Source organism: Opisthocomus hoazin, chromosome 1 (genome assembly GCF_030867145.1).
Source record: "Opisthocomus hoazin isolate bOpiHoa1 chromosome 1, bOpiHoa1.hap1, whole genome shotgun sequence".
Taxonomy (NCBI): Eukaryota; Metazoa; Chordata; class Aves; order Opisthocomiformes; family Opisthocomidae; genus Opisthocomus; species Opisthocomus hoazin.
In genome coordinates, this window is record NC_134414.1 from 6,980,787 (window position 1) to 6,993,750 (window position 12,964).

Genomic DNA, 12,964 nt, shown 5'->3' on the forward strand with positions numbered 1-12,964 from the left:
TCTGAGTGATGCACTCAGCAGCATGCTCCTCTACTAGGAGCACATGCAACTATAGGTACCATTTAGGGAAATAAATATTTTATCACATTTTATCATTTTATCATATTCCATCACATGCTTAGTGGCTTGCAGGGATGTCTGGGGACATCAGCCCAATTCACGGGTAGCTCAGTGCGTTGTTAAAACCTGATTAAAAAGGAAAAGGAAGAGAAGAGCTTTCACATCGCAATTTCTGCTTCTGTCTTTTCTTAGGGACCTTTTGTAGGTGGCTTTAGATATGAGATTTAAGTCATCCCCATCCCTCTGTGCAAGAGCATCACTGCTATCCTTTTACAGTTGGGTAAACTGGGGTACGGGTTAGGAATGTGGATGGACATAATGACAGCAGAGATTCAAAATATTCCCATGTTCCCCAATTCTCTATTAATTTTGTGACAGCTACTACTGTTTCCTGCTAGCTTTCTGCAGACCCAAGGCATGACTCCTAGTGCCTGCTCCCCTTCCTCAAGGAGCATGTTAAAATACTAAATTCATTTCAATGGAGAACATCCCTGAGGTGGGGAGTAATCACCCAGCTATGCCAGCCCTCTAATAAGCGTGCTCCAAGAACTTGAACCAGGGATGAATTTTTACAGCCAAGCTGTAAACTCTCATTATAAAAAAAACCACCAAACCCAAATCCCAGAAAACCCACAAACCACAGAATATTTTGGGAAAGCTGGTCCTCCCTAGCTGCAGAAGACCGTGCAGAAGACCATGCGTGGTGTCCTTGCCATGCATGCCCTCCTGGCACATGAAAACCACTCATCATGGTTCACTGAAGTCACTCTTTATAATGGCTGTGATTTACACTTATTTGGTGCAGATGCAAAACGCAGAAAACCCCCAAACCCTAACAAAAAGGATGTCTTTCCCTGGGTTAATCCACCCATTTTCTGGCCACCAATGATTTATGGATTGCTCCCAGTTTCCCCAACATGATATCTAGCTGCTCCTCAAATTTGACTTCAGACACCCATAAGGGAACCTGGGGTGAGGGAGATTTTACAGATTTCCAACCTCTTTTTTCCATTCCTTCCCTCATATCCCAGATCCTACCAGAAATACTGGGCCTGACTGTCTTATGCTGCAGAGAACTGAGTTCTCTGCGAATTGGCTGTCGTGGCTCAGACAAGGAGATGCACATGGGGTGATTTTTCACCGCCTTCTGAATTGTGTCAAGATGCAAAATCGATCTGTCTGCCACTCGTTCACTGCTGCTACATTTTTTTTCCTGCTGTTACTGCAAACTTCACCTGATGCAGAAAAAGTACATTAATAAAAGCCAAAGAGCGTGGCTCGACTGTGTTGTTTGGTTTGTGCTAAACACAGAAAGGATCAATATTTAACGTTGACATTAATGGTGGGGGATGAGAGCTTAAAACTCTGACTCCTGCCTTCTTTGCATGGGCATTAAAGATCCCCTGGTGCTTTTCATGGGAGTAAATGGCCGTTTTGGTGTCCTTGGACAAAACAGTGCCTTGACCCTTATTAAATATTTATCTCATAGCAGTGCAGACTGATCTCAGGACTGAAAATGAGTCTTGAGAGCTCTGCGAGTCCCAAATCTTAGTCCCAAATCAAGTGATTTGAGGTCAGCTAGTGTGGTAGAACACACTGCTATCAAAAACAGGGGGGCTGCACTCAAAGTGTCTCTCAGGAACAGCCCCCCCGGTCTTGCTCTCTCCCAAATCACTGCCAAGAATTGACCATGACATTGGGCTTTGGCCAAGGCTCTTCTAAGGATGACGTGAGGATGGCAGGTTGGTGTTGTGTCCCCATCCCAGCCTGAAGATTGCCCCTGGGGACAACTGCGAACAGCACTGGGTTGGGGTGCCTCTGCCCTGAGCAGTCCTCCAGCACTATCCCTGCAGGCTCTGCACTTGCCATTGCACAGAAAAGTCATGGCAGGCCAAAATATATCCAGGAGTTAGAAATTACACCAATTTATTTGTACTGACACAGCCTAAGGGGAGAACTGGGGCTGCATGGAGGAGATGGTGCACAGCATCACACCGGGGCACAGCAAATTAAAATCATAACATTTTGAGGAGTCCAGTGAATCCTCCATTTCCAGGAGACCCTAATCTTTTCCCAAAAATGAGTCCGATTTGGGCAAAACGGAGAGCACAGTGCAAAAGACAAGCTCATTGAAAGCAGAATGAATTAGTCCATGGTTACTCTGACTGCGTAAAATAAAAAGGGGGACCAAGGGAAGCAGGCGGCAACACTTGGTAAAAAGCATGCTGCTTCCCCAGGGGAAGCCACTCTATTGACATCCACATTGATTTTCAAAATGAATTCCCAGCTCGCTTCCCACAGCGACCCGGCCACCGAGAGCATTAGCGGGAGCCAATTCAGGACTCACGTACTCCATTAGGTCTGTGAGATGAACTCCGTAATAGCAGGTGAGAGATGGATTGCTTCACAGGGCTGGGAGGGTATTGCAAGGGCTGGGAAGATAAATCCTTGGCTGCAGAAGAGGACTGCCGAGATTACTCTGTATTTTTTATGTTTGGGGAGGCTTTTTGCGCTATCAAAAAGGGCAGCTCGTGCGCCCAGGTCACACGGTGACAATGAGCCCTGCTGGGCTAAAAGGAAATTGAGGCAGAAAAATAGTATTTGATGGCTAGTACATGCTAAAGGGAAAAGTCAAGACATTCGTGCTCTTGTGTTGGCCTGCAACAGACAGATCTCCTCATGAGGGTAAGGTCTACAGGGTGAATCACAAGCCAGAGGTCCCTAAGCCATGTCAGCTTGCCATGCTGCAGTACCCACCTCCCAAGCGATGAGGACCAACACTCCACATGCCCATGCAGGGCACTTAGTGAATAACCTCCAGGGGGTCCCATCTGGATGCCTCCAGGCACTGGTCCCACCTCCATCATGACCAAGATGCTCAGATCAATCTGGCCACGAGACAAAAAGAATGGTGCTTCTCCATCCCTCATGGCCATCTGCCTCGGGCCATGTATAAACCCATGTCTCTCCTTTATTTGACAGTGTAGACGTAGTCTTCAAATCCCTTGGCTTTATGTTGAGATCTTGAGTTTATGTTAAGGGAATGTATCAAATACAGCCAAGGAGGGATAAGATCCTGTTCCAGTTCCTATTGCCTTTCCCAGGGGGGCAGAGTTAAGGTTATGTAGTGGGGCCATGTGGGAAGTGTCATCCTAACCCCACGTTTCCTGGCCGGTTCTCCTCTGAGTATGGGGAATTGAACTCTCACGGTCTGGAAAAGGCAGTGTTGGACGCCCACAACTTAAAATTCTATGTCAGCAGCATGACTTGCATGCATACATCTCGCTGGGCTCGTGCTACAGCTGTTGTGCTGGTCCTTGTGAGAAAGCGAGCCAGAGGCTTGGTGGGGACGAGCCAGCACCGCACTGCAAAACCCCACAGTGCCAAGTGGGCTTCAGGCTGCCGAAGGCTTGGCTTTCACTAGTCCAGGTTAAGATGCACCTTTTTGGTCATGTGTTGCAGCAAAGGGGAATAAAACCTCCTTATGACTCCATCCCTGAAGCAAAAATACGCAACTGTGAGCACGGCCGGCAACGGGATGGGCTAGGCTGGGAGCCAGGAATTTTTTATGAATGTTTTCAATCCCCTAAGTGGTATTTCCCTCCTTGCTGACAGCTCTGAATTCCCTTGCTCAGAGCGCTCGACTATTGCTTGGTGCTCATAGCTTCACACAACGTTTCTGGGCTTATCTGAGCGAAATAATTACTCAGCCTCCTTCGGAAACTGTTGCTCAGAATGGCCTTTTTCACTGGAGCCATGATGTCAGCTTTCCCTGCCTGCAGAGGCTGGACTACAACTCCCTGTATCCCACGGACTTTAAATTATGTCCCTGGGAAAGCGGCGATTTTTGGGTGTAGCTAAATTCCCGTGCTCCCGTTGACGGCCGCGGCAAAGGCATCAGGCTTGCCTGGCATCCCTGAGCGGCATGAAATTCCCTGTGATGCCCACACTGAGCTCGCATGGGTGAGCTGGTCCAAGAGGCCTCGCAAACAGGGGCTTGTCCAATCTGCCCTGGCAAATAAGGCCATGAAATGCCCCAGACTGCGCCACCGACTTCGTGCCAGTTAAAACTTCTGGCCAATGGTATATTTTTCAGGAGGGAATAGCAGAAATCTGCTAGAGATAATCCCTAGGAGGCGTGGGGCACAGCGTATTCATGCACTATCATCTTCCCCACTCCTTGGAGCAGCTCCATCATTTCTTAGCAAAAAAAGCGGGAACCTTCTCTCATGGGAATCTGCCTGCACCTCCACTTTCACTGCCAGCTCACTCCTCGAGCACAAATACAAAAAAATAGTCAAAAAAAGACAAACAACCCTACCAAAACAAGCTTTTCTCGTGCTTCTCCTGGCAGGGAGAGAACAAACAACATGTCCGATGGATGAGTCACTGCGTCACCACGCTGCCAGAAGGCCCTGGCATGCCATGAGGATGAGCATGGCACCTGAGGAAGGTTTATTTACTGAGCTTTCCCTATTGCCACTGAGTTGGATGGCATTTGGAAAAGCTGTTGTCATTCTGAGGACGCCTTGACAGGTCGCCGCTAAAGGTTTCCTCCGGCAGGTCAGTTGCAAAGGGCATCTGATTTGGATAATTTCCCCTCTCTGGTTTCAATCAGCGTGGGGAGCTACATGCAAGGACACAGGCACCCTAATATTTGTCATTGCCTGAATTCTGGGTGCCAAGCAGGGGGAGTGGAGCTCCTTAAAAGTGAGGATGGGGCAAGATAGGACTCGTCATAGCTGCATCCTCCATTGCAGAGGAGCTGAAGGGTAGGGACAAAAGTGACATTGGGCTTTTGAGCTTTTCCTTCCCAGCTTCTGCTGCTTGTTTCCATTTGCTTTGAGAAACCGGTCACGACAGACTGGCCAAGGGAAAGGAGGAGCATCACCACTTTATGGACATGGATCTGCTGCACGGAGGGGCTAAGCGCATGGTTTCTCTTACGCAGTTTCGGCAATCTAAATGAAACTTAGCCTAAGCTGGTCCCTTTAGGTTTCCTCTACCAACAACAGTGAAACTCCCCAACTATTTAAGCATCCAACACAGGATGGGGAGAATTGCCCAAGAAAGAGTTGACGGGAAAGACAGTGAGACAAAAAAGAGTGGCAATAAGTAGCATCATCTCTGCCTTTTAGTGTCAGCGGGCTGCTTGCATTTGTATGAAACTGAAAAATAGTGGTAATGCAGGAGCATTTGCCTCGGAGAAGCATGAGAACCAGAGGAAAAAATCACAGCACCGGAGAGCTAGTAAGCAAGAAGAGAGGGAAAGGAGCCAAGTCAGATCATCCTGACCTCAAAGCATTATATATCTCAGTTATTTTAACAGCAATCAATTCTTTGAAGGGCGAAAGGACAGAACGGAGAGCGACTGCAACAGAAACGACGCGGTGCTTCTCCCTGGAGAACACGGGTTTGCTTCCGTGAGACGAGGCTGTGCCCAAAATCCCATCCCTGCCCTGGGAAACTTCTCTTGGTGGCAGTGACCCAGCTCTATCGTAACAGCACGCCCCGCACATGGCGGCTACATTTTAAAATCTGCCGCTCAGTTGCGCAGCTCAACCTTGTGTGTCAATATTTGGAGGCCTAACATTTGGCCAGACAGGGCTGCCTAGTGTGCACCTATTTATTTTTGTTATGAGGGCTTCAATGCTGGAGGTAAAAGCAGATGAACATGGATACTCGCAGCCCTGGCTTACGCGTGACCTTGAGCATCCCACCTAGGACATTCTTATCTGAGAGCCCTGGAATGGGACAATGACCTACAGCCAGGGATGAAGGACAATCCCAGGGCAGCAGCGTGGGCTGGGACAGGCTTCATTTGCTCTGCAGAACCAACCATGTCTCCAACCCTCTGCTTCATGAATCATCATCTCCGACATTGCAAAAACAATTTGATGAGGGATTAAACAGAAAAAAAAAAATAAAAAAAAGCTGGAACAGAGGGAAAGAGCAAAGATGTTGGGCTGTGACTGCACAAAACACAAAGCGGTCTGAAAGGGGGTATTTTTGCATTTTTCAGGGTAGGGATAAGGTGGCAAAGACGAGGCAATGGGGACGTGGAGATTTAGCTACTTTCTGTCTGTGGGCAGCACACGTGATTCCTGCAGATGCCAGGGGCATCTTTAGGAAATCTGCCTGGAGGTATGAGCAGCCTGTGGAGCCCAGTTCTGCATGACAGGGCTGAAGCTGTTGAAAGCTAAGAGCTATCGAAAGAGATGACACATTTATAGATGAGAAAAGCTTTTTTCCCTCTCCAGAGGCAGTCTTATGATGGCCCGGCTTTCCCACTGTGTGAAATGGAGCTCCAGCATCCTGTTTTGGGGAATCATACTGGTTATTATTATTGGTTATTATTATTGCATATTACTATCGATGATGATGATGATCATTAGTGATTTTAGCTTTTCCTAACTGAGCTTGCCCTTGGACATCACGCCAGTGCAGTCCCACCCAGTGCTGTGGTCCAACACGCCGCCAACGGGCGGGATGAACGTCCAGAAGCTGATGTACCCTCAACTTTTAATCCCCTAGCCCAGCAAAAGCTTGATTTTAAGTCTTGAAAAAATTTGTTCTTATCCTCCTTATTGTTCACCATGAGCTGGATGCAAGCATCTGTCCTTGTCTGAGCAAACATGGGTGCATGCCACACTTAGTGGGGATGGGGAAGGGGAAAGGGTGAATCCCAGCCTAATCCCAGCCAGGGCTTCCTCTGACTGCTTAACGGCTTGCTTTAAATTTTATAGCCCTTTTTATGGCAACGGGAGTGTAGGTTTTTAATGCTCCAGGAGAGCAACGGAAAACTTTCGCTACGAGGAAATGTGAACCCATTTTGCTTATGCATGATTTAGTACCATTTCTATTCAAGGGAGTGCACGAGAGGCCCAAATATTTGCACTTTGTATTATAGAAGAACTGCCATTCCCAGCTCTTTACAGAAGTAATTTATTTCGATCTCTCCTTACCTTGGGGGAGAAACATTATAACTCCCAGTTTGCTGGGGAGTCAATAAAACAATAGCACTGTTAAGGTTCTGCTTTAGCATCGCTCGGTAAGGCAGCGATGGGGAAAGAAAGAGGTTCCCCAGATTTCTCCTCTCAGAGCCCCCTTCTTCATGGGTACATTTGCACTCACATGTGGGACCAAACTCATCCAGTTTGGTCCCATTTTTCTCTCCTCTATCTGGGATTAATGTTATTTTTTGCTCTCCAGGTGGTATATTAGCCGATAGGTTAAAAGGAAAGGGAGGTGGATGCTGCATAGAGAGTAGGTGGGAAGTTGGGAACAGGGGTTTGTGGTACAGCCCTGAATTTTGCAGGTGAGCTCAGCATGCTCAGATGGGGCAATATCAGCCACATTGACTGCAAAAGCTGAAACAGGAGACAAAAGAAGTCATTAACCCTCGTGGCGGCAATACTGCGTCCCTGAACTGGTGAGCAAAGTGGCCCTGGGGTCAGTGTGAGCAAGGGTCAGTTCGTCCCCAGAAAACATGCCCATAGGGATGAAGACTCAGAAAAATAAAATACTTTGGCTTGGCTTATTCTTGCTGGAAGTTCACCTCTCCCTTTTCCATCTCTGCAGCCTTTACCCTCAAAACAAGTCTCTCTGCAAAGGTTTCCCATGCAATTTTTTTTCATTTAAGTGTATGGGCATACCCTGTCCACATACTGCAATCGTCTAGAGAAGTCCCAAAGGCAAAACCATTCCTAAGATGTTGAGGGTGAAACGCAAGAAGAAAAATCTCTGCAAGCGATAGGAGTATCGTGCCTTCCGCAGCTGCTCTCTAGCTGGGTTCTGCCACACCAGCGCTCCAGCAACAATGTGAACAGCTCAAAAAGCCATCCTAGATCTCTCTACCCATCATTAAAAACCTGAGTCCTGCCCATTAGGCAGTCTATTAACAGTGATCAGTAGAAGCAGAGAAAGAAAACTCCATTCCAGGGAGCTATTCTTGTTGCCATGAGGTTAAAAATGCCTGTGACCCCCCCCAAAGCTTTATGCATTCAGAAACTGTGAGATCACCTGCAGTAAAGGTCTTCAGTATCGGCTAAAACCTGGAGGTTTTTCTCTTCCTCTTCTTTTAAGATGCAATGATGACAAAAAGGACTTGGAATTTATTCCCTACACATCGCCATAATCAAATAATATGCTAATGCTATTAGCATGGGACCTTGCATTGCAAATGACTTAGAATCATATTCTCTTCAAAATACTAGAGTTTCATTTAAAATGGTCTCCACAGCAACCAGAAACGAACTGGAATAATGTCAGATGAAAATCTTCATGGCTGGGCATGGCGAACAACGAATTCCACAGCGGGGATTGAGGGGAGAACCACGAACTCAGCTCAAGGCACCAAGGCTGGTGGGCTTGTGCCAGCCATCTTCCACCCAACCAGTTATGAGCTGTGATAATGAACGCAAGGAAAAATGTACCTGCATGTCCAGGAGGACCTAAAAGCATCCTGATGGAAAAGATGTGCGTAGACATGAGGTTCTTGTAGACATGAAGCCTGAGGAGGCTTTCTTGGTCCTCCTCCCCACAGATGCTTTCTAAGTGGCCCCAGGGGATATGCATATGACAACTGGTTTCGTTCATGCTAAATCGGTTCTCATCTGTTAAGCTCAAACCTGGCTATTTGCAAGTGGCCTGGGGGAACATAGCTCCTCATCCTATGCCAGACTCCTGTATCTTAAGGTTGTACAAGCGCAGACTAGGAAGAAGGTGTCTGCTACTGGTTTTCCTCTGTTAAAACAGGAGATGCTGCTCCTTTCTTCACCTCATCTACTCTGCTCACAAGCTCGCTGTGATGGGCTCTGTCTCACATGAGGATCTAGGATGCAAAGGACCTGCAGCATCCTCTGTCTGGCCAGTGATTCCACCAGTTGATTACATGGTTTAGTCCTACTGAAAACACTCCCCAGACCCATTTGAAAATGAGCTGAGCTTTGCAATGCCATGGCTGGAAAGCTACTGGTTAGAAACCAGCTCTAATTTCCTATGAAAATGTTTTCCCAGCTGCTCCACTCATCTTCCCTGCACTTGTTTCGCTCTGCGGTCACCGTTACGTCAGCAGGCATGTTGTGATCCTCATCCTGGTTGGGGCTTCTCGGCATTCCCCTAATAAAATGAGTATTAGCAGCATGGCCCACAAAAATGTCTTTGAAAGTAATGTCAGAAAGTGGGAGGTGTCTCGCTTAAGAACGGCAGAGAGTTCAGGCAATGAAAAGAAAACAGCCCCGACCAGTCTCTCGGTTCTGTTTGTAATTATCTGGGCTCTGGTGGGTGTTAAAACATCTGTACTGGTTTGGCAGGGCCTGGGGAGCATGGCTTGTGCCAAAGCAAAGAACTGGCGTGGGTTGAAAGCAGCACAGCAAAACATTAGCGTGGTATTCGGGCTCAGAAACGCGGGGCTGGCAGCTTCTCCGGCAAGCGCTTTTGGGTTAAGGTCAGCACCAGCCCCGTCCCATGTCCCCATGTCCCTCATCCACCATGGCTTGTACCCCCGCAGGACCATCCTGAGGAAGAGCTGAAGGTTGTTAAAGGAGATACAGGGTTGGCTGGAGTCCTGAAGTCTGCTGGGTTTAACATCCTGCTGGATTTTGGTTGCCGTCAGTTCAGCTCCACATTATGGTCTCTCATTTCTTATCTCTGTGCATGACCGTTTCCACCTTGACACGCTCCCTCTCCCTGTCACATCTGGCCGCGGACAAGCAAATCTCTCCCCACTGGATATTTCGACACTGAGCAGTGGGGCAAGCTCCCAGCATGGATGCTGCTGTTTGAACCTTGTACACTAAAGCATGGGCTGGTTTTGTGGTTGTTTCTAATGCACAGCAGCAGCAGAGCTGGGTTTAGTGGGGCAACGGAGCACAATGTAGAGCTTGGTCCTCAAGAGACTCGGGCAAGGCAGATTTATCACAATCTCCTTGCGGGTGGTATTTTTGGATTTTGGCATTCCTCATCGCCTGACTCAGGGATAAAACATGCTCCGGCATCTGAGGACCGGAGCAATCCCTGTCCCCCCTGATGCTCTCTCACGGGTTGGGAACTATCCTATAGGCTTATTCAGCAGCTCCTCACCCTCCTCTTCCTCACTCCAACACAGCTTACAAAGTGTGGTGAGCCCATCCTTAAAACCCAGAAGAGCCAGATTACGTTATCACCTTTTCAGCTGCGCCCATCCTTGCATACACCACAGATGGTACCAGCACCCAGACCAAAATCCGCATCTTCTTGCCCGGTGCATCGCCCGTGCTTCATGCTTGGCTTAGGGCCAACTGAAAATGTTCTGACATCCTCCAGCTGGAAAACGCCATTTAATCAAAATAGGAGCTTGCCAAGGTATTGCTTGCAGCCAGAAATTACAAGAAACCTTTAGAGGATAAAAGTGAATTTTAAGTAAAAGAGGAGAAGGTCAAAGTGTTTTAATTCGTTCTCATCAGAGTGGATCGGTTTTTGGGGGCGGAGTGCCCTGCTTTGACTGAAGATCATCACCATGTGCTTTTTAGATGCAGAAGCGCAATTCTGAGCTAAACTCTTGATTTTTTCTGAAATTCATTCAAATTCAGAACGAAAAGGTGTGAATCAAAATCGACGCTGAAAGTGGATGAAAATGAATGGCAGTGACAGCGAAAATGAACATGCTGAATTTTTACCACCTCTGAAGAGGAGTTTGTGATGGGCTCGTCGCCCGCTCCACTCGCTGCAAGGGCAGCGTTCCCCAGCATCAGCTTGCTCAGAATCCATACGTGCCACTTCTGAGAGCGCTTCCTTCCTCACAGGAATGGGATTTATTTTTTTTTTTTTTTAAATTACCTAGATGACCCATGTCCAAACTTGACGTATTTGGCTGCTGAAACAGATCTGGATGAGATCCAACACTTGGTGCCCCTCCCATCACTGTCACAGAGTCCTTCACCCAAGGAATGAAAAGTGATTTGTAACAAATACTCAGTGCATTGGAGCCATTTCTCTCCACATATGCTGGGACAAATAAGCCATGATATAATGGATTTTGGCTACAACCACAGGAATGCAGGAATTACCAGGACCAGACCGGACCAGAAGCCAGCCTGCTCCAGCTTTGCATCTCCAAATGCTTTGGAGACAGCTGAGAACTTCACAGGGATCAGTCATGCAGCAACGCACCCACAGGGAAAACTGATTTGTGCCTCACTTCATCATTTATAAATCTTATTAAAGCAAATATTTTAACTTATCTAATACAACTGAAGGCATTCTTGAACTCATGGCAGTATTAGTTCTCTAAGCCACTTTATCTGTAAAACAAACCACTCTGTGTCTGTGAACACAGGGTTGGTCTTCCCTTCAAAATGCACCAGGAGACACAGACCGTAGCACGTGTTCTCATTACCGAGATAAGTCAGTGGATACTTTTACTGAAAGAAGCACTGTTTGTCCGGGGCTAGGACATCATGGACTGATCTGCATAAAAATATTAGTGGCAGGCAGAGGACAGGGTGGTCCTTCCGTGCCAAAGAAATTCAAAGCATTTGCAAGTCTGTACTCCAAGTTCTTCTCAAAGGTAGCAGAAACGGTGGAAGTGAGTTTCTGGAGCATCACAGAAAAGCCAGCAGGATCTCTGATGCTCAGAAGGAGTTACACTGATGCCATAGAACCGATATAATGATATTTAAAACCTGTAATAAAGCTGTAAAAGCCTGAATGAGCTTCAAATGAAAATCACAGGTCTGTCCCTTTTCTTAGACTCATGGAATGAAGTTTGGGGATGAGGAAAAGCCACAGGAGTCAAGAAACTGGGACTGAGATCCCTAAAAATAAGAAAAAAGTAATGACTGAAAAGACACGACAGTGCTCTCCAGGAAAGACAAAGTCTTCTGCTCTACCAGGATTTTTTTTCAGACAAATCTCTAGAGAGGAAGGCAGCATTTTCACCTGGAAGATCATGTGTTGACCAGGTTTTGACCCTAACAATAATCATCAGAGCAACCATCAACTAGCAAAAAGACTTATCACAGAATTTATGAATTTCAAGTGGGTATTTGAAAGACTTCATCATGACTCATTGGAGAGCAATGTGAACTGTTATGGCAAGCCAGCAAAGATAATTGACATCATAAAGGCTTTATATCAAGGTTGAGCCTGTGCAAAGTATATGCAGGCTCGAGGGAATGGTTTACACAGATAGCAATGTCAAACAAGGTGGTGCTTGACAGGGCAGGTGATCTGCTGTGAAATAAACGTGAGGATGGAGCCACGGGCAGTGCAATAGCCATTCACTACACTTTTACATGTGATGAAGTATTTACGAGTGCCCAGACGCCTGCCCAGCACTTCAAAACGAGGATTTGTTGTCAGTTATGAAAAAAAAATAGCAAATGCAACGACTCACTCAACTCCAGCTTACTTTCAAAAGCAATGGCATACAAGACCACGGGCAGTTTATATATTTGGCAGCAAAATGATGGGAAGCAATCACACCAAAAATTGGAAAGGAGCAGCTGTGTTGGCCAGGATGGGATTTGGTCATGTGGAGCTGAAAGAATACATGATGAAATTTTTGAGGTGAAATGTTATTTTCCATCCTAATAAACAGATATAAAGGGTGGCAATCAATCAAAGGTGCAAACGAGTCAGACACATTCCTTGGCATGTGACAACGACCCAGTAAGCATGAAAGGAAGCTGAACTCCCAGCAAGGGCCGAGATGTGCCAGAGCTTCACCACCCGCCATGGAGCAGTTGGAGGACTATGAGGGACATCACACAGAGCAAAAAGGGTAAGAAAACATGAATCTGGGCTTACCGGGAGCCAACGGGTATCAGGCAATATGCTATGGTATGGACTCAGACGAGGCAATGTCTCATCTCATGCTCTGCCCTCCCACCTTCCTGGTAATGCTAACAGGAAACAACTCCAG

The 12,964-nt window shown here is 47.0% G+C and overlaps 1 protein-coding gene across 1 annotated transcript in view; it reads right to left on the bottom strand.

Annotated features, from left to right (window-relative positions):
- Positions 1-12,964, bottom strand: part of GAB2 (GRB2 associated binding protein 2) — a 103,101-nt gene that overhangs the window by 19,954 nt on the left and 70,183 nt on the right. The window lies entirely within an intron of this gene.